General features: G+C 33.1%; 1 long non-coding RNA gene across 1 annotated transcript; it reads left to right on the forward strand.

Annotated features, from left to right (window-relative positions):
- The first annotated feature begins 239 nt into the window (after positions 1 to 239).
- Positions 240 to 7303, forward strand: LOC132752844 (uncharacterized). The gene is made up of 3 exons (XR_009628864.1): positions 240 to 362; positions 596 to 669; positions 6703 to 7303. It is a non-coding gene; the product is annotated as an uncharacterized LOC132752844 (long non-coding RNA).
- Positions 7304 to 7513: the final 210 nt, after the last annotated feature.

The raw sequence follows: 7513 nt of genomic DNA on the forward strand, positions 1-7513 counted from the left end.
CAAAAAGTGGTATGCAATCGTACCTATATTACATACTAATGTTTGTAATATTTTTCTTGTTTAACAATATTTCTCCAACGAAAAACAGTGTTTGGGGCCTAAATAGGGCATTTCTTCACTGTTTGAGGCCTCAAAAGGGGGGGGGGGCGTCGAAACACGCTTATATCACGCGTATGTAAAATATGGTAGATTACGGTGTATGGTGGTAGTTTGGTAGTTAACTTAAAATGTGTATTGATTATCAATCGTGTTTGTGCACAGTCTGTATTAAGTTATGACTGGATACTGTATTAAGTTATGACTGGATACTATATGAAAATAAACTTTTAAGCACATATCTATTATAATCTAGTTATAGAACAGTAAGTAAACTGTTTAAGATTTTTTCTTTAATTCTGTACGGCCTATCTGTTATGTACTTGTATTTGTTTAATTTTACTCAATAGTATGTAAAAAGTTTGGTTATGGATGTATATAGCTGGTAGAAATTCTTTAAGATAAACATTTCTTAACCTGAATGCAAAACGAATCTGAAAACGTTTCAACAAAAGAAAGTTTCATTTTTTGTTCCAATCTTATTTTTCTTGTTCTTCAGATATTTCGTGATGTATGTGATACGATGGTTCCTTCTCAAAAGTTGTATATTTGGAGTGTTCTTTTCAGTCACAGGTAATCATATTAGAAGTCAATATTAATGAAATCACTAACAATCCAGTTTAAGAAAAATATGATATAATCTAGTTGAGCAACATCGATTATTCTACATGATAAGACTGGAAGTTATTGTTGTATATTTCTTTTATTATTTTTAAAATTTTGTTGCATTTTAAATATTTTGAGATGAGTGCTGAGTAATCTACTAGACATTTGACGCTGATTCTGAACAACTATATATACCCGATGCATTCTTCACTTAACCAGGCTGGTGACGCCTAGGTTCTCCTAGCTTTTCTAGTACAGTCCCTCGGGACCTTTTTGTGCAAAAAAGGTTCAGGGATAAATGTTATTTTAATGTAAATCGAAATATTTGAAGTCTTCAAAAATGTTTGGTATACATGTAAAATCATAATAAGTTATGGGAAATCCAAGATGGCTACCAAGATGGCCGCCAAATTATTGAAAAAATGGCTGATAAGTATTTTATCTGATAAAATTATTTATATTAGTATAACTGATGTTAGAACTTTACATCCCATTTGGACAATTTAAGATGGGACCTTTTCAATTATGTATACATATGGTCTGGATTTTGTAGATAAATTTTGCAAAAAAGCACTTTAAAAAATCAAAAATCGAAATGGGGCTGACATTTTTGACTATCAGTCCAGGCATAGCGGATAACATGAATATTTTTATAATATATTACAAAGACTTTAACAACATTTTACTAACTGTACCCTTATTTTTATCGTAATTGTGAAGAACGGAGATTCGGATATAATTCTTAAAGTGGGTGGGATAAACGAAAATTAAGTTTCAGTATTTTGTGAACTGGTATATTATAATAATTGAAACTATGAATAGTCAACATGTAGCTGTATTGCACTTTGGAATGTATCTTAATTAAAAAAAATATTTAAGAAAGCAAGATTTGATATTTTGTGCATCAATATTAAACATGTTATTTTGCCATAGCAACGAAGTAGTAAAATGAAAGACACGTAAAATTAAACACACCTGTAACGTATGACACTTTCAACTTTTAGCTTTTAGGCATGTTTATTTAAGACATGATTACTATACCATAAACAAAATTTAGATAAATTATCTGGGCACATTAAGTAAGTTATGATGTTATGGTAAAAAAAGGTGTTAAAAGGAGTAAATTTTAATTCTAGAAATTATAAACACAAATTACACCCCGATTTTTTTAAAATTTAAATTTTAATTTAAATTTGTTGCTAATGCTTTTGGTAGAAATAGTTTTAAACTCATTTTTATTTTTTCAAACTGCTAAACAGGTAATGTCTTATGGGTATGCTGTTACTATTGAAAAAGATAATTAACGGTGATAATGATAAATAAAAAGCAGGCACACGGTATAATGTATCAAATTTCAAAGCTGCCTCTGAAACTGTGCATAGGATAAAAAATAAGATTGTAGATAAAGAAGAAAAGTAGGTCATAGGTACAAAATTAAGGTCAACTAATATCAAATTTTAATGACAATCAACTTTATTATTGAGTTCAAACATTTTGGTTGAAGCTTCTCACCTCTAGTAGATGAAAATACAGATACACCTAGCTCTATAAATCCCAAAAATCCAAAACAAAAACAAATTGATTATGTATCCAAACTGAAAATTCTATGCATAAACTGCCAGTCAATAGTCAACAAAAAACATGAATTTCAAAATTTATTAATAGATCAAAACCCAGATATTGTTACAGCCACAGAGTCATGGCTAAATAAAGAACACTATAACAGTGAAATTTTCCCACCTGAACTCGGCTACACAGTTTTTCGCCGTGACAGACTCAAAGGTAAGGGCGGTGGAGTGCTTATCCTTGTTAAAAACAACCTCCTACCAAGTGAACAACCAAAACTGAACACCGATTGTGAAATAATATGGATAAAAATAGAAATCAAAGGTAGTAAGTCACTCTTTCTGGCATCTTATTACAAACCACACGAACTTGATATGAATAGTATTTTAGAATTTGAAAAATCCCTTGAACTTGTGCGTAACTTAAAAGGTACAAAGTTAATCCTTGGCGATTTTAACCTCCCAAAATTAAATTGGGACTCTGAACATACACCATATCTTAAAGAAGGCTTAAACACAAGTCCTGTGTATGATAAATTCCTGAACATCATTGATGATCATAACCTCGTACAAATGGTCAATGAAAGTACACGAAATGACAATATTCTTGATCTATTGCTCATTTCAAACCACACTCTTGTTAACAATGTCAAGGTCATACCTGGCATATCAGATCATGACATCATATCCACAGAAATATCTTCTAGGCCTACCCTCCTCAAACAAAAACCTCGTACTTGCACCTTGTATAAAAAGGCAAATTGGACTGAGTTGAAAACCTTCATTAAAACCTCAACATCTGAAATACTTCAAAAAGCTGAATCTTTGTCTGTTGAAGAACTTTGGTCGCAGTTCAAACACACACTTGAGGATGGCATATCAAAAATTCATACCCACTAAAAGAATTACAGCTAAACCATCTTTGCCCTGGATAACAAAAATCCATTAAAAAATTAATTCATAAAAGAGATCAGCTCTATAAAAATATTAAAAAACCAAAAACAAATAAAAAAAAATCTGATCATGATCAATGGCTAAAATTTAAAAATTTGAAATCGCAAATAAAAGCTAGAATTAAACAATCATATGAATCTTACTTAGAAAACATCCTGAACCTTGCAGATGATGATGATGAAACTAATACACAAAGTAAAGTTTGTACCAAAAAACTATACTCACTTATAAAAAACTCTAAACAAGATTCACAAAGTGTGTCTCCATTAAAAGATCAAAAGTCAGGTTCTCTCAAAATTAATAATACTGAAAAAGCAAACATTCTTAACAAACAATTTCAATCAGTTTTCTCACCAATTATACCACTCACACTTAAAGATCAATGTATACAAAAACTGAGACTCATGGATCCCAGAAAGTATTGTCAGTACCCACAAATGAATGACATCATCATCGGTAGGGCAGGTGTACTAAAGCTCCTCGCCAACCTCAATGCCAACAAAGCTGCCGGCCCTGACAACATTAGACCAATTGTCCTGAAGGAGCTGAGAGAAGAGATTGCTGACATCGTTGCAGTTCTTTTCCAAAAATCCCTGACCACCGGTAATATTCCCAATGACTGGACCCGTGCAAACGTATGCCCTGTCTACAAAAAAGGTGATACAAGTGATCCAGCAAACTATCGCCCAATTTCCCTTACATGCATCCTCTGTAAAACACTCGAACATATAGTTGCCTCTCAACTATCCTCTCACTTTACCATCCACAACATACTCTTTGATCTTCAGCATGGATTCAGAGAAAGACGATCATGTGAGACACAACTCATTGAACTTACTGATTACCTTGTGAACAACCTTTCAAATGGCAAACAAACAGATTTCATACTTCTTGACTTCTCCAAAGCTTTCGATAAAGTAAACCATCTTAAACTCTTAGATACCCTGCAAGAACATGGTGTTTGTCCTCAAATTCTAAACTGGATACAGTCATTCCTTATTGGCCGTAGACAGACAGTAGTTGTGGATAGTGACTGCTCATCTGAAGTCCCAGTTACCTCTGGAGTGCCCCAAGGCTCGGTCCTAGGGCCCCTCTGTTTCCTTCTATATATCAACAAGTTACCATCTTCTGTCCTCAAATCCCAAGTCAGATTATTTGCAGACGACACTGCTGTATACCTAACCATCAATTCCTCCTCAGACCCCCCAACTCTCCAACATGATCTAGACAATATGGTTCTGTGGGAGAAGCAGTGGGACATGGAGTTTAACCCTTCAAAATGCCAAGTCATCCATATCACCAAAAATAAGACCAAAATTAAACACAAATATATGCTCCATGGCCAAATCCTAGAGTCTGTTACAAATGCTAAATATCTCGGACTAGATCTATCTGCTGACCTTAAATTTAATACACATATATCTCGAATAACTTCCAATGCAAACAGATCCCTTGGCTTTATTAAAAGAAATGTCATCACTAAAAATGAGAAAGTAAAAGAACTAGCATACAAGTCCCTGGTCCGCCCACAGGTTGAATATGCCTCATCTATTTGGTCTCCTTATACTAAAACCAATATTGACAAAGTTGAGATGATCCAGAGACGTGCAATAAGATGGGTTAAAAGGGATTACTCCCCTCACTCTAGTGTCACAGCCATGCAGGAAGAACTGGGCTGGCAATCCCTTGAACATCGCAGACCGGACTGTAGACTGATAATGTTTTATAAGATATACCATAACCTAGTTGCAATTAATCTCCCAACTTATGTTCAAACCCCACATAGATTAACCAGACATATGCATCCCTTATCCCTACGTCAAATACAGGTATCCTCCGACTACCATAAGTACTCTTTCTTCCCTCATAGCATTATACTATGGAATAAACTTCCTAGAAACATTGCCACCCTGCCCAACCTGAGTCAGTTCAAACAGGCAGTGGTGGGTTTTGCAGTACTAGTCTTACTCCCAGTGTTTTTAAACTATTTTATCTCTTATCATCTTGTTTCGCTATTAACATTTTAACCATGACTAGAATACATTCTCAGTCTCACCTTCCAAGCATGTCAATGTTTGGACTTTTCTTTTTAGCTTTTCTCTTCACCTTTTACTAACAATCCGACGTGCACTAAATTCCTGCCTTTAACACTCGTAAGAGGGGTTGGCAGTATCCAGAGATAGATAGATAGATAGATAGCTTGAATCATATAATTACGAAAAGTAAGTCACTATGTAAAATTCTGGGTAAACTGATCTTAAAGTTTATTCTGCATCTGAAATTGTACACAGTCATATTCAAAATACAAAAAGGTCACTAGTAAAAAATACAGGTCAGCTGGTATCGAAATGCCATGGTATGTCACATTGTGTGTGTTATCCAAATTTCTGTAGCTCCAAAAACAAGAAAGTAAGTCACTAGGTCTTAAAATCTAGGTCACCTTATACCAATTGGGCCATGATTTTGAACAATAAAAGAATAACATACATGTATGACGATAATTTTTCCAACCAAAACTTTTTTTGCATTATTGTTTCAGACAAATATTTTTTTTAATTCGACATCCAGGCATCCAGGCATTGGCATCTTTTTCCAGATTCATGGTCATTATTTGACCGATCCTTTAGCGTCAATATGTGTCGGACATTGAGGTTTATCTTGCTGTGTCACAGATTGGTCCGTTTTAGTGATCTGATGAATAGCTGCCGCAATTTGAAAGCAAAGTGTCCAAGTGTATATTAAGTGTGAGTGTTTATATGAAACCTATCACTTATTGCGCCTTCGAAGGAAATGGTCATAATAAATAAAAAGTGCGCAATATAATTTGCCTTCTTTAAACGATTTTTATTCCGTTTGTAAAAAAATGTTAAAGTAAACTTTAAACCGATATTTAAATTGTAAGTGAAATTGTGTACCTTCAAGTGATTAATTCAAGTGAGCTTATTTACAGAACCGTTAGGTAAAATGTATACTTCCATCTTACTCAAAAATAGTAAACAATCTTTAAAGTGAGATGTCAATTTTAAGTCACTGAATATGATCAACTTTTTGTCAAGTATAGTATTGTTTTATGATTCAGTGTTGACAGAATACCAATAAATGATGTTCATATTGTATTTTATTTAACATAATTATTTTTTTCTAATATACGAGTACTGCTTGAGAATCTGTTTCAATTTTATGCATACTTATGAGATTCATTAAAAAATATGCAACAGAAAGGGTTTAGAATGTTTAAGATGGCATATTACTGCCACCAGATAATAGCTTAATTTAGCCTGATTATTATGTGGAAAACTAGTTTAGTAAGTAGTATATCACCCAGTTGCATATTTCATTGAATTGTGATATATTTTAAAACAAACTAAAACAACAGAGTAAAAACCTATCTTTCTTGGAATGATATCTTGAAACCATATCGCGTCACTTTTAACAGATAAACTGCATTTATATTTCATTTATGCACTATTTTTTTTTTCAGAGGCAAGTGTTTTGCTACACACATTTGATGTAGAGACGACTTATTTCAAAGGCTCTTACGTTACGCTCGTTTGCATAATTACTCCCTATAATAATGAGATGACTTGGTACGTGGACAATGAACTCTACGCTGGCTGTTTTTTAGGGAACTGTGGTTCTTCTTTAAACAAACCATATACATTTGATTTCACTTTTGATGAAACTGCAGAGGTTTTCAAACTCACTATAGATTCTGTGGATTCTTCTCATGCTGAACTTTTATTTGCTTGCGACGATGGAAATGTGAGAAAAACAATTTCTTTCAATGTGACAACAGGTATTCTTCTTTTATTAATGGATAAAAAATAAATAAATTTCTTGCATTTATTCGTAAAAGGAAATTGTGTATAACCTAGGAACACCTTTAAAGGATACATGTAGGCTGAATAAAAAAGCGTTTTGCTAACAGTTAAAGCTCCTAAATGTGTGTATATTTTCTCACCATAATGCATGTAATGTGTCAGGAACATACACATATTATTATTATTTGATCAAATAATAAAATAGCATGATTGTCTATTTATTTAAAGGGCTATTTCTAATCTTTGCTATATTTCTGAAGTGACTTTATCGTATCTAATACACGATGAGGTACATGAGGTCCTCCTCCACCAGTTAAGCTTTAAAGTCTCCATATGACCTTTGAAAGTGTAGGGGTGATTGAAATTTCAACAAAACTAAACTCAAATATATTGTTTAAGCAAAAATTTAAATTTCTATTACATAAATATCCAACTTGATTGAGGTTGTACTTAAACTAAAATAAGTTTAAA

This window comes from Ruditapes philippinarum, unplaced genomic scaffold (genome assembly GCF_026571515.1).
Source record: "Ruditapes philippinarum isolate M1 unplaced genomic scaffold, ASM2657151v2 ctg1412_1_1_1_1, whole genome shotgun sequence".
Lineage (NCBI taxonomy): Eukaryota > Metazoa > Mollusca > Bivalvia > Venerida > Veneridae > Ruditapes > Ruditapes philippinarum.